Here is a 23,855-nt window from a genome sequence, read left to right as displayed (position 1 = left end):
CAGGTTAAAAAAAATGCATTGAGATATGATTCATATACCACAAAATTCACCCTTTCAAAATATACAATTCAGTGTTTCTTTACAAGTGGTGCAACCATTAATCTGCTTTTCATCTCTAGAGATTTATCTATTCTGCACATTTCATATAAATGATATCATATAATATGTAGTCTTCTGTGTCTGGCTTCTTTCACTCACATAATGCTTTTAAAAGTTCACCCATGTCATTGCATGTATCAGTGCTTTATTCTTCTTATGGCCAAAATATTCTATTATATGTATATGCCACATTTTACTCATCCATTCAGCAGTTAACAGACAAATTGGATTGTCTCCACTTTTTATTTGTGCATAATGCTGGCATGGACGTTTATGTATAAGTTGCTATGTGGACATAAGCTTTCGTTTCTCTTGGTAGACACCTAGGAGGAGAATTGCTGGGTTATGTGGTAATTGTTTAACCTCCTTAGGAATTGCCAGACTAGTTTCCAAAGCAGCCACACCATTTTACATTCTTGTCCGTAGTGTGTGATGGTTATTATCTGTCCTGACTGTAGCCATCCTAGTATGTATAAAGTTGTATCTCAGTGTGTTTTTTTTTAATTGTGGTAAAATATGTATAACATAAAATGTATCATGTTAACTATTTTAAGGTATACAGTTCAGGAGCATTAAGTACATTCACAACTGTCACCACCATCCATGTCCAAAACTTTTTCATCTTCTCAAGTTGAAACTCTGTCCCCATTAAACAATAACTCCCTATCCTTCTTTCCCCAGCCTCTGGAACCCACCACGTACTTTCTTTCTCTATGGATCTGACTTCTCTAGGGACCTCATATAAATGGTATCATACACTATTTGTCCCCTTGTGAATGACTTCCTTTACTTAGCATATTGTCTTCAAGGCTCATCCATGTAAAATGTGTCAGAAGTTCCTTTCTTTTTAAGTCTGAATAATATTCCATTGCATGTGGATATACCACATTTTGTTTATCCATTCATCCATCAATGGACATTTGTGTTGTGTTTCCACCTTTTGGCTGTTATGAATTGTGCTGCTATGAACATGGGTGTACAGTTCAGCTTTGGTTTATACTTCCCTGATGGCTAATGGTAAAATACTGTGCATCTGTTCATGAGCTTACCAGCCCAAATTATTTTTTAAACCTTTAAACCTTTAAATGTATTTTTGTCTTTCACATTCGTCACTTTACATAGATACTAGATAGTCAGTGTTTGGCTGCCTTGAACATCTGCTCATTTTTAATCTGGAAGAACTCAAACGCTGGTTTAAGCCTCTACACATATGCCCGGGGGCCACCCTTGGGGCCCATCTACTGAGAGCTCAGTGCTCTGGCTGGGCCACTTGTTAGGAGACCCCTACTATAATTTCCTTTGGGTCTTTCTTTTAGATCAGGGGAGATGCTTCAGCCTGCTCTGGAAGGTGAGTGCCTGGCTGTCATATAAAGTCCTTCAGCTGTGTGTGCTCGTGCTTGTTTGGTCAATGCACCCGTGTTCTGCATAGTCCCACCTGCCCCTGTGCCCAAGGGCCTCCACTATCCAGTCACAGCTTCCCAGGGAGTACATCTCCAAAGTCAGCCAGGTGGGTGGGGGCATCTAGGGATCCTGCTGCTTCTGAAATGAGCTGTACCTCATCCTCCTTAATCTGACGCCTCCTCTCCCGCCTGCAGAGGTCCTGAGCCCTCATCACCATTTTCTGCGAGGCACGCAGGTGCCTTCTGCACTGCTGGTGGTGGTTAGGCTTTCCTAAGGCTGGGAAAGCACAGCACCGCCATCCACAGGTGCTCCGGCCTCCGAAGTTCACTACTGCTCTCTCTTCTCCTGGTCTCCCCATCCATCCTGGGGTTGGGGGAGGGGGGCTCCAATTTAAGAATAAAATTTCTTGATAGAAGGTGGCTCGGTGAGTCCCATCTTTGCCCGACTTACCCTGAAGCCTTCACGGGGATGTGCTCGGGGCTTGCCACCAGCTGTCTCCTTTTAACCCTTCTGAGGACCTCAGGGGTAAGGGCGGTGCTCACGTTACCCCCTGAGTCACAGAGGAGGACCCCGAAGCTCGGGAGGCTTCAGGAACATGGCCACGACTACACGCTAGCAATGTGGAGCTGAGATTTGAAACCAGACGTCTATTGCGGACACCCTGGTTCTCACACTGAGTAAGACTGGGTAGCCACTTCCAGGTGCTCACGGCTAGGCCTGGGCTCCGTGGCTCCACAAACTGGGGCTCTGCCTCCGAGGAGCAGGAGAAGGGAGGGGAATGTGCCCTTCCTGGGCCACTTTCCTTGTCCTTTATTTTGACTCATCTCATTAAAAGTAAATGCTTTCAGGCCAGTGAGCTGTGAGTGGCGACAAGCTCACTCCCCAGCAGTGCTCAGACCCCCAAGGTGCTAAGGTTTTAGTTTCCAGTGACTGCCTCTGTCTGCCTGTTCTCTCGGTCTCTGGGGGGTGGAGAGCTAAGCCTGTAGCTCAGGAGGCTGCTGTGGAGAGGAGAACAGGAAAGGCACTGCCAATCCTGCCCCTCCCCTGCTGCCACAGAGAAGGAACCTTGAACATATTTAGAAAAAGATGTCAAGTGTACCCCCACATGCGATCGGACGCCCCAGGGTAAGCTGACGCAAGGTGTGTTTCACATACAACCAAAAGCAAGTGAAAAATGTTGACCCTATTCAACCTGAAACTGAAAGCGGATGTTACATCTAGGAGCAAAGGGTATCAGAAGTGAAAACACAAATGTGCCACTTACCAGGTGACAGAAAGAAAAGGAAATTAAGTTTCGTTTCTTTAAGCTATAAAGATAGAAAATGGAGGTTCAAAAAATTAAAACCATATAAAGCCCAAGCAGAAGCGCCTCTCCCTCCGTCTTCACCCCCAAACCTTTCCTCCACGTTTGGACTCCCCTAAGGCAACTATTTATAGCATGTTGAATACATTTAGCAGAAGGTTCTCCATTGCCCATACTGACATGCTCTAATGTCAGTTGGTTTTGTTTCGTGTAATTTTAAAAACATAGTGTTTGATGACTTGCTTTCTCACTCCCAAGTACATTATTGACATCTTTCCAGATCAACAAATAGGGATTTAACTCAGAAAGTAATTATGAATCAGTCTTAGAGTCACTGTAGGATATGTGGGTGATTATAAATTTGCAGCACGCCCTGAGGAAATGCACCACATGTTTTTCTGGGTGCAACGTGCAGCGCATTAATTTGGAACACCACAAAGGCCTGGCAGCAATAGATTTTAAAGAGGTCAAGGTGGGAAGTGGAAAAAGGCACCAGCCAGTTTTAAAGCTCAGCTTGTCACAATAAAGATGTGCACATGGCTGGGAGAAAGTGATCCCAGATGAGCCCCCCAAAGGGTCAAGGTTATGGGTGATTACAAATTTTGTCCATGTAAAAAAAGAGTTGAAAAACCAGTGGAAATCACACATTTTTATCTTGAGTCAAGTAGAAGGTAAACCTAACTTACATAGTGCAAGGATAGCTAATGAACAATCTAATTTCTAAATGTTAAACATTTTGCAAATTTTTTGAGTGGCAAAAAGGAAACAAAAAGACAAATTTGCAAAGGAAAACAGAAAGACAAAAAAGTGATTAAGAAAGTAAAAGACTTATCTTCTTGAAGAGGATAATCTTGAGATTCAGTAACTCCTTGAGTGACTCAAAAAGACAAAATGTAGATATTTCAGGCATTCAGAAGGGCTGAATGACCGTTCCCCACCCTGATTCATCATGTTGTACCAGAGATTCTCAACCAGGGAAGTTTTGCCCCCCTCCTCCGGGCGACATCTGCAATGCATAGAAACATCTTCCATTGTCACATCTGAGGTGCGGTGCTGTTGGCATTAGTGGGCTGACACCTGGGTTGCTAGTAAACACCTCACAGTGTACAGAACAGCCCCTCACAACAGAAAATGAGCCTCCCCCAAATGTCGGTACTGTCGAGGCTGAGAAATCCTATAGTACATCTTTCCTAAGGGATTCCTTTTTATTTTATAAAGGGTATGAAATCCTATTTCATCAACCACATAATACATCAGAAACAGATTCACATCATTTTCTTGTGAACCTAAACCAATCAAACTCAACTACCCTAACAAAAAGTAGGAGTGAAAATTTTGAATAAGATTGATTCCACCTGTAAACCTCTAAAGGCGGGGATAAGCAGTATTACCCAGAACACAGAACAGAATTTCTCAGCAGGCAAGACATGACCTCAGACAGTGGAGGGTAAAGCTGATTCTCACACAGCTAATCCCAGCACCAGTACGTGCCTCACAACAACCCTACTCAACTTGAAAATGACACTCTGAGCCTGGAAAACAAGGCTAGAAATTATGTCCACCCTAAAGGGAAGGAATGGAAACTTCACCTCCTGTGTGGTTAATGGCCTTAGAAGACACACACACAACACTTATTCTTCATTTTTGTGAATAAAATCCAGCTCAGCCCTAGGAAAACTCATGGCAGAAAAATCTTCCCTTTTTTCACTGAGTTGCAGCCAACAAATAGTAGCCTCTGGAGCCCTGCTTGAGTTAAGCCTGTCACCTTTCCACCCCACCCCACCCAGGCACCAGCTGTGGATTTCGAACTCCTGAGGTCAGCTCAGGTGCCGAGAGAGAGGCTGGATGGCTCATTCATTGCCTCACACCTGCTTTGAAAGTTAGCACTGTCTTAGTAAGTGGGAAGCTCCTCAAGCCCACCAGGGAGGCAAATGGAAATCCAACATCTCAATGGGGGCACTGTCTACATAAACTGTTTATTTAAGGTAAGGTTGTAATAGACAGTGGGTGAGCCGGGAGTTTCATCAATAGGTTCCTGGAGGCGTTAGAACAATCCATACAGTAACCAGCATTAGAGATGATGAAGAATTAATCCCACGAGGCCTCTGGCCGGATGAGGACAGCCACCTGCCTGCCTGCTTTGTGCAGTTCAGACAGATGCTGACAGGGGGCTGCCTCCAGCTCCTCCCGGCCACCCACTCCCACTCCCCACACCACCTCCACCTGCCTGACTGCCTCGTTCCACCCTGGAGGGGGGCTTTGCTCTAACCTTCACAAGGTGCAGGACCAACTAGCAGCAGCCTGACACAAATGCTATGGAGGACAATGAATAGCAGGTATAATGAGGGCTTCCCTCCAAATAAGCTTTGCACTGCTCTCTGTGTTCCCATTAGAAATGAGAAAACTGCTGATCCTTATTTATTTTTAAGCTATCTTAAACTAATCAGTTCCTATTAATGACCCTAATTATTCAGCTCCTATTTTTAAATGCTGGTCTCCCAGCATGCTCTAAGTGGGTGGTTTTAATTAAGCCTAATTGCATGTACATCACAGCCAAATATACACCCCACACGAATGATTAACAGGGCTTGGAATTTAGTTCATTAAATAGAGGTTTGCAGTGGGATGATGGTGTATCTCAGACTTAAGAGTATCATATAAATTACCATTCTGATAACTATGGTGGCAGAGGATTGTTCATTAGAGTCATTTAGGACACAGTCCAACACCAGACTCAGAAGTTAAATTCCCCAGCAGTTGTCAAGTTCACAGAAGGTTTGTTTCCTTGAAGCTGTAAGTTGGAATGTACTGGCTTTGCTTTTCTTTTGGATTTGCATGCTTAGATGCCTTCTTCCAAGAGAAGTGTATTCTAACACGGCAGCATGATGTTGTCATTAAAGAAGCACTAATCCTAAGTTTTTTTTAAAAAATCACTTTCTGTGCAAAATCCAGTTGCTGTTCTCTGGCCCATCCCTAAGAAGTCAAGTTTTTATCACTAACAGCACACTCTTTCATACTTTATCCAGCTAAATCTTGCCTGATTCCCCAATACCTTGGGGATCCCTGGCATTATGCTTTAGGCTTTAGAGGCTGAGGAAATCAAAGCTTGGAAAGGTGCTCTGGCCAGCACAGGATCTCCTAGGGCTGGCCTCCAGGGTAACCTTCTTGAGAACTCAACTGCAAGGGTCCCACCGGTCCTGAAGATCTGATTTCCCTGGTCCAAACCATCGCATCCTGCAGAGCCCCGCCGCCAATCAGAGGCCGCCATCACAAACTCCGGGGACTCAGCTTTGCTCCACCTTCTCATCTCTACCTTCCCGGCCTCTGTTCATACTGTACACTGAGCACCCACAAAGGGTTTGGCGTTTCTTTCACAGAATACAGTAAGAGCAGGTGAGAACTGTCCTAAGTGTTGCGTGGCAGATCACCTGACCTGTGGGTTGTCAAGGACGCTGCAAAATGTTGCTGGAAGGTTCCTCTGAAAACGGTTCTATCTCCGAGGTTCTCACCAAGCCTTTGTCAGAGTAGATGTCAACTCATTCAAATCCAGTAGCAAAATACACGTGTCCTGTAGAGACAGTCCTTGCCAGGCAGGGCTTCTATTGTTTTTGGAAAGCTGTTCTTTGTGGGAATACATTCCAGATGCTCTAAATACCGGCTGAGATGCTCTGTGACAGTGATGGAGATTTGGAGGGGATGACAACAGAGAAACAGAATTACATTTCTGTCCTGTTTCAGGCGTAGCCTAAACCAGCTCCCACACAATGGCCTTACCTTTCAACTAACTGAGAGGGGCTCCTTGCAGTCAAAGTCAGAAGGATGAAAATCAAGGACTGGGTTGCTGTCTGTGGGTAGATTGGGCCTTTAGCTATTTGGCCACCCAGCACAGTTGACTTGGACGAAGTGTGTAGAGGATTGGAACTGAGGGCTTTGGAGTCAGGCCCACCTGATGATGGCTCTCAGCTTTCCCATTACCTGCTGTGTGACCTCAGGTATTTTACTTAAACTCTCTTGAGCCTCTGATTTCTGCATCTATATAGCTGGTACAGACGCTTTATATAAATCTATCATACTTCAATTATTGGATCATTTGTGAGTTTTAAGTGAATTGAGGGAAAGTGCTTTGCTCATAATAAACACCAGTAGGTGTCCAAAAGGGGTCTTTTTAAAATCAGAATATTCCTACTGAACTTAAAATTGTGGTAATATTACATAGCAAAGCCAGAGTAACCATAATTCATACATTTTCTTTAATGTCACTTAAAGAAGTAGCTGACCCTCAAACCCCTCCACACGTAATACCAGTCTTGATCATAGTCGAGTGGGTCAGTATCCACACCAGTCTGACTAACAAATATCGAAACCCTCTGAAAACATTGTGCAGAGAGAATGCAAACTGATGACACAGGGAAACTTCGAATCTTGCCTCAGATGTAAGGCTTCATGAAGTTGGAAAGCATGATTGAGGAACTACGGGATTGTTCCATGTGCAGTGAAAGCCAATGTTGAAATTATGACCTAAAATGTATTCATCAGAAACCAACATACTTATTTTTCATTCTAAGTTTTTTCAAGATCCGATTGTCACACTTTCCCACCACTGGTTCTGCATGCAAATTAAGTTCACTTTAAGTGATCCTGATTCAGTAGAAATCAGGAGTAAGAGGTCCCTGTGTGTATAAGCGTACATATGTCATTTTACAGAATCAGGAAGAAATGGCTTCATAAATTATATTCCATCCATATGAACTCTCATTAGGCACACACACACACACACAAAGACAAACATGTGTTGAATAGATTAAACTTCCTGTGACGAATGGGGTGGACACAGGGGGAAGAGAAAGAGAAGGCAAAGAGAAGAATCAAGCAGACAAAAGCAGATCAGGGCTCTGTCCATGAGTCGTCTGCTCCGCTCTGTCCATGAGTCTGCTCCCCTGAAAGGCAGTGTGGCTGTGCTGGGGCCCCTGAAAGCAAAAAGCCCTCCCCCTCGGTGGGAACAGGTCTACCCCTTGTTTTCTTGGTACCAGAACCCGAGATCAGAAAAATGATAAACAAATCCGCATTTCAGTGCGAGGAACGCTCAGGGAGATTGCCAAGAGAACTGGAACCAGGCAGAACCGACCCCGAGGCCCTGTAGTGAATGAGCCAAAGCCTTTCTAATTCCGGGACTCATCTGCTCTGTGCAAGAAACCTCACTGCCTGAGCACCACTTTCAAAGGCAGGTGGAATACAGCTTCCCCTCGACGTCCCCTCTCAAATTCTCCATCAAGGTCTGATTTGTTCGCATTGTTGGCCTCCACAATGCCGTCTCTCTTCCCCACTCACACCCAACTTGCCTGGGCCCCGTGCTCTGCGCCCACACCGCGGTGGTATAAACCCCACTGGGGAATACGCTCCCTTGGCCCTGGTCTCTATTTGAATGAGTGATCCCATTACCAGCCTTCTAACCAAGTCGTCTCCCGAGGAGTACAGTCTCCCAGCCCTCAGAGTACGAAAATGATTCATTAGTCACCCATCACAACAATAACATGAGTCACATGTTATGAAAACCTGAAAGGATGTGTTTTGCGTACACAGAAATATAAGGTTTGCAAATTTCTGGGATTTAACTTCATTGGGGAAGAAGCATGGTAGAAATAAATTCCACATTTTTTCAGAGTGAATTGTGTTAAAAACCCACATCATGCAACATGTGTGTGAATCATTCTCCAAGAACTCAATGTAAACGGTTGTTGATATAAATAGATATGCTTTTAAACAAAGACAGATGTCCCAAACCAAAATGTTAAGCAAACGCATACAACCATTAAGTTTAAAGACATCTTGGTTCCCATTTCTTTCCCAATAGGTGAATCTTCCCCAGGCTATGACAGCAAGGGGTGGAATAGAGAACATTTTGTTTCCCAATGAAAAGGCATGTTGTACTACAAGGAGCAGGTGTGTGAACAGCACAGTATCGAGAAGCGCGTACACTCGCCTGTGTTGTGATACGCTCTCTTACACAAACATTCTCATGGTATTCATTGATTTATTTGAAGCACATTCCAGAAGACTCCTGTACTCAGACTGCCTCAGAATATTATTTTAGGCAGTACTAAGTGGGAGGCATTGGAAAATAAGTCACTGGAATTTGGGGTGGGCAAGGCTGACATCAGTGGGGGAAGAAGCTGGGAGCCAGGAGGATTCTGGAGCGAGAGCAGGCCATGGGACAACAGTCCTCGGTGGGAACAGGCCTGTCTCTTGTTTTCTCAGTACAAGGACCCAAGATCAGAGAGATAATAACTGAATCTGCATTTCAGTGCAGGGAACACTCTCTGAGATTGCCCAGAGAACTAGAACCAGGCAGAAAGGTCATTTATAAATAGAGCAATTCACATTTTTTGTGCATCAGGCACTGTGCTAGGAAGCATTTTCACATGCATTCCCTCACTGAATGTGAGGGATGGAGTAGAGAATTTAAAATGCCAAAGGAATTAGAGATGGAAGACAACTATATCTTTTGACCGTACTACCCTTTATATGGTAAAAAAAATTCTGCTGAACCCTGCAGGTCCTCCTTTCCCTCCAGATGACATAGCAAAGACCTTCGCCCTGAGACTGCACTTCTCCTGGAAGGAAGCAATAGCTGCCTGGGAGGTGCCAAGGACTGAGCTGGGGGTACTGGTTGGAAAACTGATCTAGGGGTCATCTTTGGCAATCCCCTCCTGTCCCAGATTTTCTTTCTTTGTCATGAAGCCAAATGATCTGGAACTTGGTTCTTTCTCAACCTGTCAAAAAGTCAAAAACAAAGCCTCAATCCGAAATCACTTGAGGATTCATGTTATACTGGTCCTGACCTTAACATTATTATTTATAGGAAATCACCACTCCATTGGGGGTACAGGCTCTGCAAGTAGTCAGGAGTTGCAAAAGCATACTCTGATTGTATCAATGTAATATCATCAGCAGCCAGTGATCTGGAGGTTTGGTCTCCATGCTGCCAGACTTCTGTGAGTATTAGGAGAAAATGTTGTGTGACTCAAATATTCAAATGAGGTCACAGGTGATGCCTGGTAAGCGTAGACATGCTGTAGCAGAGACAGGCAAGGAAGGGTGTCCACAGTCTAGTGTCCTATGCCTGCATACACAAGAAGATGCACTTCCCAGCATCCCCTGGGGTTAGGCCAGCCATTTCCCCAGGATCTAGCCAAAGGAAAGAGGACAGGAAGGAGGGGAGTTATTTGTAGGCTTGGCCATAAAGCTCCCTTCATGTCCACTCTCCTTCTTCTGTCGTGACTCTGAATGTCATGTGTAAATATGGTGGCTTTACAAGATGTAAGGAGACTGGATTCCTGAGTTACCACCTGGAGGAGAGCCCAAGAGAGCTGCCTAGGCTGTGTCAAACTGTGGATGAGGGAAGAACAGCTCCAAATTTTATTAGGACCCTGCGATTTGGAGAGTGTGTGTCACAGCAAATTGTTTTTATTATCCTGACTCATGCATCTAGTTTCTGCTAAGTATAGATAGATACCACTAGTGGGGTGCTTTTGAGTAACTTAATTTACAACATTTTCCTGACTGAGGGTGTGGTTCAAAATCAATGCCAAAGGATTGCAGTTGGGAAGAGGAAGAAAAGCAGTGCTTTTCTTGGCAGTGGTGCTCACTCCAGACTCCATTTACATTAAAGTCCCCAGAGCAAAAGGAACCCGAAAGGGTTGTTCGGTTCATTCCTCTTCTAAGCATGGCTGTACCCAGATCATGCTGGAGGGGTGATCTGTTCTCTAGTTCTAAAAGCAGCCAAGCACAAGAGTTCACAGCCCACTCTAGCAATTCAGTGACTCAAAACTCAGAGGCAGGGGGTTTCTTTTTGAGTGCCAATCCAAGCCCATTGGCAGGCCACATGATGACCCTATTCACTCCAATTAGTGAGGGAATGCACTGTTGCTCACAATTCCATTCTGTATGTCTTCATTTATTTGGCTACTGACATCATATAAATTCCTCGTCAATCTTTCCTTTCCAGGTAAAATAAATTAATTTAATCCAACCAGCAATGGCAGAGGTTCAGTCTCTACCCTCCAAGAGAAGAGAGGGATATAAAAGAGGGAACAGAGTCTTAAGACATGTTACAATAGATGAGAGGACTGGAGGAAGAGAAAGAGGTGGACTGTGGTCTTCAAGGGGGGTTTCCCAGAGGAGGTGGGCTTCTTCACCAGGCCTTAAAAGATGGTGAGAACTTGAAAGAGTCAAGAAACAGGAGTCAAGAGTCAAGAGCTATGATGCTATGCGAGAATTCTGGAGACCAGGATGGGCATGGAGCAAGATGGTGAGCAAACCCACTTGGCTAAAGAGGAAACTTCCGCTGGAGAATGAGAGGAAGAGGAGTGAAGGAGAAGAAGTGTGAGCCCTTTCTTGGAGAATATGGTAGGTAGAATAATGGCCCTCTAAGAATGTCCAAGTCGAAGTCCCTGAAACCTGTGAATGTTCTCTTACATGGTTAAAGGGACTTTGCGGTGTGACTAAGTTACACCTTGAGGTGGGGAGAGTAGCCTGGGTGATCCAGGTGGACACAAAATGTAATCACAAGGGTCTTTATAAGAGGAAGGCAGGAATGACTGACTCAGAAAAGCAGACATCACATTAGAAGCAGAGGGCAGGGAGAGAGGGAATTCAAGATGGTGTGCTGGGACACACGCCTTGAAGATGGAGGAGGGGCCATTAGCTAAGGAATTACCAGGTAGCTAGAAGCCGGAAAATGCAAAGGAGCCAGTTCTCCACTAGACCTCCAAGTAGCAATGCAGCCTGGAGTTTAGGACTTCTGTCCTCCAGAACTGAAAGTTCATAAATTTGTGTTGTTTAAAGCCACTAAAACAAATTAGGATAATGTGTTACAGCAGCCATCAGAAACTAATACAGAGGTCTTCAACTTTGAGGCTGGTGAGACATTAACCTAAAGCAATCAGATGTAAGTCTTCAGCAGAGGCATGAAGTCACTCATCCTACATTTAGGCATTGCAGGAGCTCTCTGCCAACACCACTAAAACACGTCCTTGCCTATACTGGTTCCCATGTGCCCCAGCAGGGAGAACAGTTCCTGCACACAGAGGAAACCCATGGTGTATTTGCTGAGTGAATGAGCACATAGCTAGTACATGCTCCAATCTCTCTAGTTGAAGGTGTTGTTCTCTCTCACCTGAACTATTTTAATATCTACCTCATAGACCTCATAGATTCCCTTGTCTCCATTCTGACCTGCTCTCAGGTTCTTCATCCAATACAATTTGGTTGTCTAATTTTCCACCCAAGTAAAATTTCAATTCCTTCAAATATTATTTAAAACTTCTAAGACATGGCCCTGGATTATCTTCAGGAGCCAAAACCATCGACGCCCACAGTTTCCTTTCTACACTGACATGACCTCACCATTAAGCTGCTCTCCCTAACATGACTTTGCCATCCCACTGTGCTCATAGATGGCTTTGCTATTCCAAGAAACCCAAGAAAGTGAAAATTACTAACTTTATCATTAGTGTGAGGAGCTTCCCAGAAAAATCCATTTAAATGAACATCAAGCTATTTAGCTCAGTAACCAGTATCAAGAATTGTTTATTCTCCTGAAGTTTTCTGAGAATCCTGCCTTAAACCCTCACTGTGCTGCCCACACTCATCGTAAACCACTGTACCATGATCCTTACCCAATCCTAATCAAGCTTGCCCCAACCTTGAAAGGACTCCCCAACCCTAATTTTGCCTCCCCATCAAAACACTGCTTGGACTCTGTCAAGATGGTCATGGCCCTTACTGTGGTCAGTGGTAAACCCAGCTTTGTCCTACCAGCAGGTTGTAAGTATTTGAGGGTTCAGCACTGGACATCCAACTGAACGTAACACTTTCTGCCTTCCTCTTGTATAAGGCAGAATAATGACCATCCAACAATGTCCACATCCTAATGCCAGCAATCTGTGGATATGTCACATCACAGGGAAATGAGAAATGGCCCTAGCAGATGGATCTGAGATGGATAATTATCTGATTTTGAAATGGGGAGATCATCCTGAATTATACAGGGGAGACCAGTGTAATCACAAGGATCCTTAAATGAGGAAGAGGGAATCAAAAGAGTCGGTGTAAATTAGTGTGACCTGAGAAAGACTCAGCCAGCCACGCTGGCTTTGAAGATGGAGAGAGAGCCACAAGCCAAGGAGTGACGCAGGTGGCCTCTAGAAGCTGGAAGCAGCAAGGAAATGGAGCTCCCCCAAGAGCTCTAGAAGGAACACAGTCCTACCAACACCTGGATTTAGCCCAGTGACACCTACCCAGAACTCTATGAAAATAAATGTGTGTCATTTTAACCCACTAGGTTTCTGGCATTTTGTTACAGCAGTGATGGAAAACCAATATGCCCCCATTTGCCCATGCTCTTTCCTCTGCCTGAAATCCTGACACCTGATCTCCCTTCTCTGTTGTTGAAATCTTGTCTGTTTATCCTTTCAAATTAATGACAAATGCCACTTCCTCCAAGACACCCTTCACCAAATGCTCCTTTTCTGAATTCTCACTTGTCTAGTTTATTCTCCTTCATTTTATATTAAGTATTACATTTTTTGGAAATGGAACACATGCCTTATATCACAGTCCCCTTTAACTTAGAAGCAGATGACAGGTACAGACACATCTCTTCTTTCATTAAAACTACTGATTTTCCCTTGAACCTGCTGAATAATGTAAGTAGTGGGTACAAAAGTACTTTGATATTTGGGGATCAAAAATGTGTTTCTTATGAACTAGAGGTGAAGAAGAAGCTTCCTCTATTGGAGACTAATAGGATTTCAGTTGGAAAAACAACTTCAGTAAGAAGATTGAAAGAGTTTGATATGTAAAGCAATTTGCAAATAATAAAACAGAAACCAAAAGAGCATTTGCTGTGGGGCTAGTTTTTCCACTAGGCATCTCAGGCTAATGAGGCCAGCCCATAACTTTTTGAGGGGCCCATGAAAATATGTGAAAGACTACATGAGAAGTGAAAATCATGAAATTAAAGATGTTTCATCAAATGTCTACAAACTGTAACACCACCTCAATGCATTAATTGGTGAATTTTGGATAAATACAACTCCACTGTGTTTGAAAACGATTCATAAGCTTGATTTTTCTCAATTCACCAGAATTGAGAATTCTCCAGTAGGCACAATAGATTTAATTAGCTCCTTGTAACTAATTTTGAAAGCCATGTTATTTAAAAAAAAAAAAACTTCTCAAATTATTTTACATCCAAAAAATATTGAAGATGGGAAGTAGGTTCATTTTAATCTATGTGGTAAAATGTGTTGTGGTGCCCCCAAAAGGGAGAGTCTACAGCTGAACCTCAAACCAAGCTGGGAGGAGTGGAGCAGAAAGGAATTCAGGGACAGAGTTACAGACGATGGTAACAGTAACAGCGGTGGCCAGTCATGGCTCATTTATCACGTGCCACTGAGTCCTCTTACCTTTTTGGAATTGAGGTGAAATTCACATAACATACAGTTAGCCCATTTAAAGTGTACAGATCGGTGGCATTTGCTACATTCACAGTGTTGTACAACCACTACCTCTCTCTGGTTTCACGTGCTTTTCATCACCCCAAAAAATGTCCCTTACTCACTGGACACTAACTCCCCCTTTTCCCCTTCTGTGATCCCCTAGTAACCCCTGATCTGCTTTCTGTCTCTATGTACTTGCTTGGTCTGGACATTTCATATGATTGGAGTCATACTGAAAGGGAGGAAAGGACGCAGACTCCACAGTCCCAGCAGGTTTATTGCTAAACCTTAGAGGGACCCCTCTGTTCTGGCCAGCAGGAAAGGGGTCTCTTAAAGGGCCTAGAGGCTTTTTATGGCCAGGGTTTTTTGGCAGGCTTTTTGAGGGGAGAGTCAGGGGAAAGGTGGGCTTGTGGCTTGCTGACATGTCCTCTGGAGAATGCATGGAGCCTAGGTAAGATGACACCTAGGTCTCTCTGAGATGGTGGGTGGGCTTATTCGAAAGGTGGTATTTGGGCCCGGATTCTATCACATACAGTATGTGGTTTTCTGCAGCTGGCTTCTTTCCCTCCACGTGATGTTTGCAGGGTTCATCCATGTGGTGGTACTTCATTCCTTTTTATGACTGAATGATGCTCCATTGTATGTATACCTGGCAATTTGTTTATCCATTCTTCAATGGTGGACACTTGGGCTGCTTCCACCTTTGGCTATTACAGGAATAACACTGCTGTGAACCCACGTGTACAAGTCCCTGTGGACATACTTTTTCATTTCTGTGGGCGTGGACCTAGGAGGGAGACTCTTTCACCTTCCCAAGAGCAATATGAGGATTGATATGATCATGCACCCAAGGTGACTCACCTGTAAGAGGCAGAGCCATGGTCTACACTCAGGACAGTGTGATTATAGAGCTCCTGCCCTTCCTCTGCCCTGAGGCTCCTTCCTGTGGGTGCCCATGAGGTAGAGTGTAGTGGGGGGAGTCTGTGCAGGGCATGACAGGAAGCAAAGGCTAGCGAGTATGTGGCGAGCCAGGTGCATGCGGAATAGAGGCCTCTGAGGGTGATGGGGACCAGATTCTGGAAGGTTCTCAACACCAGTATGGTAGCCAAAGTCAGGCTGCCAGCAGTAGATGCACTTTGAGGACATGTGAGGCTGGTTTAGAAAGCCCATCTTCAGGCACAGACTGAGAAAATGAGGAGCAGTGTGACCTTTCCACGTGACTTTTACAATTAGACAGAGAGCCACACCTCTTAGCAGGGATGAGAAATGAACACTGGTGCCAACACAGGCACATATACACGAAGCATCATAATTCCCAGGCCATGGCCACAGTGGCTGCAGCAGTTATGGGAATAGAGAATTCAGAGGGACCTGTACAGACAGCACAGAGAAACGGGAAGCAGTTGAGATGTGTGGACCCTCCCCCACATGCATTCAAAAATTTGCGATTTCAGAGGTTATACAAACAATTCAAAGATCTAATCTGCAGGCTTGGACCCTAAGTTTATTTATTTTGCTATTCTTTCTCTTGTCTATGAAGATGGATATTTAGCTCATTTATGTTCAGCATTTTTTTCCCAATTATAAGTATCTAAAGTTCTGCATGTACTTCTAAATTTTACTTTAGCTGCATCCTGTAGTGCTTTCCTAATCATTCATTTGTTAATATTTCCTAATCTTCATTTAACTTCCTCTTTGACCTTTTGGGTTGGTTACCTATTGCTGCATTGAAAAACACTTAGCTTGAAACAATAATCATTTGCTTTTATCTCATGATTGGTGGGTCATAAATTTGGGCAACTTTCAGCTGGGTGGTTCTTTTGCTTTCCTAAGTGGTGACTAAGGTAACTGGTGACATTCAGCTGGAAGATATGCTGGTCTGGAGGGTCCAAGACAACCATCTGCCACATGCTTGGCATCTTGGCAGTGATGGCTGGGAGGCCAGACTCAGGTGAGACTTTGGCGTGTCTGCACATGGTGCCCGTGTGTGGTGGTCTCAGGAAGGTTGGAGTAATTCAAGGTGGCTCAGGGTTCCCAGAGAGAGTGATACAAGATGAAGGAAGCTACTAGTCTGAGACCTGGATCAAGAATCCAGCAGAGCACTCTTCCCCACATTCTGCTGCTCAAAGCAGACCTCAGAGATTCATTAGAAAGGACACAGATCCTGCCTCTAGATGGGAGAAGTGGCAAAGAATTTCTGGTCATCTCTTTGTGCTAAACTGTGTCCCCTCAAAGTTCATATGTTGAAATCCTAACCCCAGATCTTCAGAATGTGACTGTATTTGGAGGTAAGATCTCTACAGAGACAGTTAGGCTAAAACAGGGTCATGAGGGTAGCTCTCATCCAACCTGACTGGTGTCCTTACAGGAAGAGGGAAGGAGAACACAGACATACAGAGGGAGGGCACCTGAGGACTCAGGAGCAAACACTGGCTGCCCAGGAGAGAAGCCTCAGACAGACCGACCCTGCGAGCACCTTGACCTTGGACCCTGAGCCTCCAGACTGTAAAACAATACATTTTTTGTTGTTTTATGGCTTTTGCTTTGTTTTTAGGTTAAAGAGAAGGCACTTCTAGAAATAACACTGGGACAACACTAACACCAATTGTCTAGAAAGTAGTTCTAAGAGCTAGAGTCAGAATATTAACAAGCCCTGACATATAACTTTTTATGGACATAACTCTTAACTGATATAAAAGAGGCTTGATCTGGAGAGGCTACAAAGAGAGCCTCTAAGGTAGATGGCCAGCACAAGGGTGATTGTCCACAAGAAAAGTTTAAAAAGAACTGGTAGCATGTGTGGTAGGCAAGGAAGTTTTCCCCATGTACTCAAGTACAGTCAGGATTTTGAGTCAGTAGTGACTAACCAATTTGTTCTTCCTGAGAATCAGGAATTGCAGCCAGAGATACAAGATTTAGTTTATAGGAAGACAATCTATGAATCCCTGGAATTTATGCCAGGAGAAACTGTCATCTGCCCTTTCTGGCAATGCTGAAGAAAGGTATAGTAGGCTACTTCTGTTAATATTCAATATGCAATCTAGCCTAGAATCGTAGTGCCCATTCTGAATAATAGTAATTATTCCTCTGCTTTATTGAGCTGCTGCTCACATTTGAGACACAATGGTGGATATTCTACTAACATGTTTTATCTAATTGAATCTTCTCAGCATTTTTGCATTATTAGTTTTTATGAATATGCTGATTTTGCAAGTGGGGAATTTAAAGATCGGAGAGGGTAAGTTACTGATATTGGGTCATACAACTATTAAGTAGTAGAGCAGAGATGAAAGTCCAAGTTCATTGGTGTTTGAGGATTGTAAGTAGCAAAACCAACTCTGGGTATCTCAAGCAAAATAAATAAAGATATGTTAGTCAGGGTTTTCTAGAGAACCAGAACCAATAGGATATTGAGAGAGATGTAAGAAGAGATGTATTATGGGAATTGGCTCAGGTGACTATGGAGGCTGAGAAGTCCCACAGTGCACATCGGTGGGGGCCAATCTCTTTATGCAGTCTAGTGACCCATGGGCTCTTTCCAAAAGACCCTCACAGACACCCAGAAATAATACTTTCTCAGCTCTCTAGGTGTCCCTTAGCCTAGTCAAGTTGACACATAAAAGTATGCAAATAAAGGAAAATAAATAAAACATAGATGGATAAAACAAGCCAATGGAAGGGTATGGAAAAGGGTAAATACCTGTGGTTTATGCCACCAGCTTGTGGTACTTTGCTACGGTAGCCTCTGCAAACAAAGACACCGCCTTTGGTCTTTGCATCCGTGATGTATGTATGACTATGTTTCTTACACTCCAGTCACTTGGATTTTCTTCTAGTGGCCTTTTTGGTTATTGATTTCTAATTTAGTAGAACTGTGGCTAGGGAATCCACTCTTTAATTTACCAGTCATCTGAAATTTGTTGAGGCTTGTGTTTTGGTCCAGAATGTGTACGATGTACATAAATATTCCATGTACGCTTGACAAGCATGTGGGCCCCATAGTCATGGTCCTGTGGTCCTTACACACCCATTGGGTCAGGTAAGGAGGCTCAGGAGAGGCCCTTCTTCCCGTGGTTCTCTGCTGGTTGTGCTGGGTGAAGTTTCTAGCTCACCTGTGCATTGAGGATCCAGCCGCATGGGGCCCTAGCTTTGGGGGGCCTCCTGCTGGACTCCCAATCTTGGATAGCACTGGGCTTTTTCTTCTTCCCTCTCCCTTTCCTCCCAAAGCCACAGGAATGGATGCTCAGTTCACCCTGATTTGCTCCCAAAGCAAAGACCAGCTGGACTTAGATCAACCCCTCTGAGGCCTCTTGACTTCACTCATCCTCTCACCTTTATCTTCTAAAACTTTTGCCAGCTTGTGAATGCAAATCAAATAATTTTTAAAAAAATCTTTCATCCAATACATGGGGGACTGAATATGTAAAGGGACAATGGCCAGACCCTATACAGAAATGGAACTCTAACCTAAAACCTGCAGCAACCTGTCCAGGAAAACAACCCTTTATCCACAGTGACCAGCCCAGGTAGCCAGCCTGCCATCTGTCAGGCTGCTAGGAAGCCAGATCACTATCTACCAACAATACAGGAAGTCCATAACCCCCATAACAATCAGCCCCAAGTGTCCAGGACTTGATTAATAACTGGCAGCTTACCTGTCCCTACTCCTAACTTAGGACCAACCAGAGAAAGCCATATATGCACCTGTAACCAATCACCTAAGATGCCTCACTACTCCTTGGCCGCTACAGCTTCCCCAGGCCAGCAATCTCCCACTGGGGCTCACCTGGAGCCTCCCCTTCTCCCACCAGGAAGCTTCCTCTCTTCTACCTGCCTCTGAGTCACTGCCAGGATGCCAGTGCCCACTGCCTTGCTCCAGCCAACTCAGAATGAATGCCTTTGCTTCTCTCATTTGGGTAGTCTTCATTTATTTCCACAGATGTTTACCTGTTTTGGTTATTTTAACCACCATTTTCAGTTGTTTCTGGAACTTCTCAGTTAATGGTGTTTCTCACCTATTTCCACAACAGAGACTTGCTCTGGACAGAACCTCAGCCATTCCTTTGTATCTCCCCTTCACCTTGCCTCACAGAGGTCCTAGCCCAACCTCAGTCCTGAGGCCTCTCTACATTACCTGTTCTCCACAAAGTGGCCAGAAAGACATTTCCAGAATGTGAGCCTGCCCACCTCACTACCCTGATCCACCATTTCCAGCCCAGCCCCCACCATCGCATTACTATTGTCTACTCAGGAGACAGCTGCTAAAATAGGAATCAAAGAATTCCTCATGAGAAAAGCAAGATCCTCAAAAATGGTGATATTAGCAGAATCACGGCATTGGCCTGTTCCCTGTAACAGTGGGCTGTTGAGATCTCCAATCGGGAATGGAGGTCTGCGTAAAATGCTGGGATTCAGATCTGTCTTCCTGGCTTTCACAAATCTGAGGTTGAGACAGGGACCATGGGTTTAGACACAGTAGGGTGAGGGCCTCTGGAAAACAAAAGCAAGATAATCCATTGTGGGATTTGCTTTGGCCTGCTGGGGGGCCCAGCTTATTTTTCTGACTTTACCCAAGTGCTGCTTTTCTTCCTCCAGCCCTAAACAAATGATTTGTTGCAGCGCAGGCAATGTAGCAAGCAAGCCCAAAACAACATAGTAAAAACAGGAAGGATTCCATTTTGGAACCTAATTAGTTAAAAAGTAAGACAATAACCCAGCCCACCTTGGGAGCCTTGAGTGATAGGCTCCCAGACCAGGAAGCTGCTATCTTGGGAGGAAATCAGAGCAGTAAAGTTCTTGTAAATAACCAGGAAGACTAATAAGAAACTTAGTGTTTCTTCAAAAGTATTTGGGACCATTTAGCAGGTGTACATCCCTAGCCCTTTGTCTCTCAACTGCCTGTAAAACCCCTAGACCACGCACCACCCCGGGGCTCTCTTGTCCCCTCCCGGCTTGAGCCAGGAGGTCTGTCTTTTTGCTTTTTCTCTAAATGAAAGCCTCTGCCGTGCTCTCCTACCTTGACTGTTCGCGAAGTTCATTCTTCGGCCATGAACAAGAACCCCGGCATCAATATCATAGTAACTAGAAGAAAGATGTTTCAGAGTAAAGAAGCCACACCTCTGTGGTCAAGTGGCCTGTCAGTGGACACCACTCGTCTATCTGGGGAAAAAGCAAAGATAAGGAATCTGCCTGTAGGAGAAATAACTAGGTGTGTGGAAAGCCTCTGTGGTACACGTACCTTCGGTGAGGAAGAAAAACTTTCTCAAGGGAAGAAATTTGGTTCCGGAACAAGGGAAGTCAGACTATCCAAAAAGCAAGGAAGGAATTCATTTAAGTGACAATAGCAGGGAATGGCAGCTGCCTTGCAGGCGGCTGAGAGCAAGGAAGAGCAGAGGCAGGAAACGGAAGCTCATTGAACTCCTGCTCAGCATTGGGTAAATCCCTTGCCAACTCCTAAAGCCAGGGTCCCTGGGCATCCGGTGTCTGCTTGAATCTGCACAGTGTGGGAACGAAGCCCCTGCCACCCAGGATTTAGGTGAGTGACAGAGCACTGGATGGAGTGAGATTATATTCTGGGAACTTCCCAAAGGCAAAGAAAGATTTCCAGGCAGGCTGCTAAACAGTGTGGCTGTATAGCTGGCAGTCCCGTCCAGGTCAGCCAGGTGACAGGAATTTACAAGCCCGAATCAGCTCTCAGGAGCCCCGCCCTACTTTCTGGAGTGGAACAGAGAGTAACACACTCGAAGAAAGAGGAGTGTAGGCAACCTCAGAAAGGAGGTGCACTCGCACTTAAGGGTTTAGGGTCTGAGGTTTTATAGGCCTTATGGTAGGGTTCAACATAAGGCATGATGTATACAGGTGATTCATAGGTCCTCTGAAATTTTGTTTAAAGAGTAGTGTTATTTAGGTGACTGTTGGTGTGAATTTCAGCATTCTTTATCCACTTAGGTTTATTTACACTTTGGAGGTCTGTCTTGTGTTCTGGTTACAAAGTTACTTGACTAAAGGGCTAGTCAAAGAGGAAGAACAGCATATACACAAAGTTAAAGAATAAACTGGGCGTTTTTCACAGGCTTGTATTTTACAACAGCATGACTCTTGCCTTATTTTTCTGCTTTAGTTGACGCGGAAGGACACAGAAGTTTTTGATTGACAGTCTCAGACCTCAGAGGCCTGATCTAATTGGTACAATGAAGACATGGGCTGAGCTCTGATACTTTTCTTTATCTGGGGAATTGTTTTTCATCTGGAGAATATCCAGACATTCCAAATTACTCCTGACCTTTGAACTTCTAATTAATTAACTGTGAGTCCTCTCTGGCTCTGTGATTTAATCAGGTTAACTCTTTGAGTCTCTTTTAGTGGGTTTTACTGGCTTTGTTCTTTCTCCACCCTGCTCCTGTCTGTCTTTCTCCCATTGGTGGGGGAGGAAGGGGGTGCCAACCGTGAACAGCCAAAGTTCTTTCTGGTGTAGCATGCCCCGAGCATCTGTCCCTTCACATCACTGCAGAGCCTTCCTAGCTCACTTTGCTCAGAATCAAACCTGGCCTGAGGTCAGGAAAGCCTTCCCTGTCAGGGGACATTTGAGTTGAGACCTGCAGTGAGGAAAAAAACTTGCCCAGAATTTCAGCTTAACTGACGATGAATGCCTGCTGGAATCTTGCCATGAATTTTGTGACTTTGAAATCTTTTAAATTAAGGGATTAATTTGGCACCCTCAACTTAGTGTGCAAGTATGGTTCTGTTCAGGAAAAAGAGAGAACTCCCTCAGGAGGGTTATCATGTCCATCAAGTCCTTATCAAAGCAGAAACCTTGCAAGACTGTAATTCATTTTCACCCAATAGTTTACTTTGGGCTCACCAAGAAAATTGCTCATTGTTAACCAAGCATCAGGTTCTATTTAAATCAAAATAATTTCTATTTACACAACTTAGAGAAGGTCTTCAGAGAAGGAAGAAATAGACTTTGCTGAAAGTATTTGCTCCCGCCCAGCTCTGAGCAAACATTGTCTCATTAATCCTGACCACAACCTAAAGGGAGGTTCAGAGAAGAAGGTCCACCTGATGGAGTAGAAATGGCTGTACCCTGAAGTAGCTGCTAACAGTCTGGGCCTGCAAGCTTTTACTTTCCACAGTACATTGATTCATTCCATTGTCCTATGTCATTAAACTAAACTTAAGAAAGCCAGTTCTGTTCTATCACTCAGCAGCTGGACAGAACAAGAAAATAGTATCTTCCATTTCTTCTCAGTTTTTCATTTTTACTATGTTCTACTAGATTATCAAACTTCATCAATATACTAGGTTCTCAAATTAGAGAAATGAACAGTCCTACTTTATACAAAAAAATATAAAACTGAGTTATTTTTGGATGCAGTGTAGCCAATGACCACTTGTATTCCTAGCACAGACTGTGCCAAAATACTGTGTATGTGGCCTGGTGTATGGATGAGCTATAGATAGATGATAGATAAATAGATATAGAAAGATAGATAGATAGATAAACAGATATATGGAAAGCAGGTAGATAAATAGACCAGTCTAGCATAGGGTGGCTACTGACCTTTATAACACCACTGAGGTAGGTGCTATGATCCCCATGTTATAGCTGAGGCCCAGAGAGGGGCAGCAGAGCCCAAAGACACACAGCTAGTGAATGGCCGAGCCAAGAGCTGATCTATGCCAGGATCAGTTTGATGGTTTTTCCCAACTGTAGGCTAATGTAAGTGTTCCGAGTCCACTGAAGGTAGACTAGACTAAGCTATGATGTTCAGTAGGTGAGGCATACTAAACGCATTTTCATTTTTTGACATTTTCAATTTACTGTGAGCTCATCGGGATGTATCCCACTCTAAGGCGAGGAAGGTCTGTATATTAGTCCAAATGTGGCTGTTTTTTGGCCGAAATTTCCTTTCAAGTTTGTGTCCTAAAATAAACTTTTGTAGGGTTCTAATCCCAAATTTGGCAGTTTAGGCCTGTTAAGGTAATTAAGCAAGGAGGCCATTGGACCCAGGTGACTCTAATGCCTCAGTGCCCTATGTAAACACCAAAATCTGAGCCTCTCAAGTGCCTCAAGGTTCGGAAATCAAAGGCTAAGACCACCCATTGCCCCCAGCCCACCAGGGAAGGCCGGCCTTGGCCTGTGTGTGCCCTCTGTGGAAGTCTTTCCTAGGGCCATGGTGGAGAGGAAGCTGCTAACAACTGAGGGACCTGGCGCCGCCTGATCTGAGTGGATTTCTACTCAGATAAACTTTTAAAAATGTTTAATCTGCCTCCATTTATCTTTCAGTGGGACCCACAGACACTGTTATGACATGACTAAGGGAGACAATGTAGGTGATACAAACTTCAACACTTCATGAAGCGGCTGGCCTGCACGAGGTCGGCAGAAAGGGCAGCTGGCAGGAGGTTTCTCTAGGGTGGGGAATACAGAACCGAAAGTGGGTAGAGCACCCAGGGGCAGCTTGGTATCCAGGGACTGGCTAACTGGACATACTGCCTTTCTGGTCAAGCAGAGCATTTACAGGACACACAGTTATCTGTTCCCGTTT

At 44.4% G+C, this 23,855-nt stretch overlaps 1 long non-coding RNA gene across 2 annotated transcripts; it reads right to left on the bottom strand.

The window, feature by feature from the left end:
• Window positions 1-19,363: 19,363 nt before the first annotated feature.
• On the bottom strand, window positions 19,364-20,874 carry LOC118971727 (uncharacterized). Of its 2 annotated transcripts, none has more exons than XR_005060324.2 (3): window positions 20,543-20,874; window positions 20,321-20,463; window positions 19,364-19,794 (listed from the first exon to the last, which is right to left on the bottom strand). It is a non-coding gene; the product is annotated as an uncharacterized lncRNA (long non-coding RNA). The 2 variants fall into 2 exon arrangements; XR_012128700.1 differs by having other exon boundaries at window positions 20,321-20,385.
• Between the last annotated feature and the right edge of the window lie 2,981 nt (window positions 20,875-23,855).

The sequence above is a fragment of the Manis javanica genome, chromosome 3 (assembly GCF_040802235.1).
Source record: "Manis javanica isolate MJ-LG chromosome 3, MJ_LKY, whole genome shotgun sequence".
NCBI lineage: Eukaryota > Metazoa > Chordata > Mammalia > Pholidota > Manidae > Manis > Manis javanica.
This window is presented reverse-complemented; position numbering and strand designations above follow the sequence as displayed.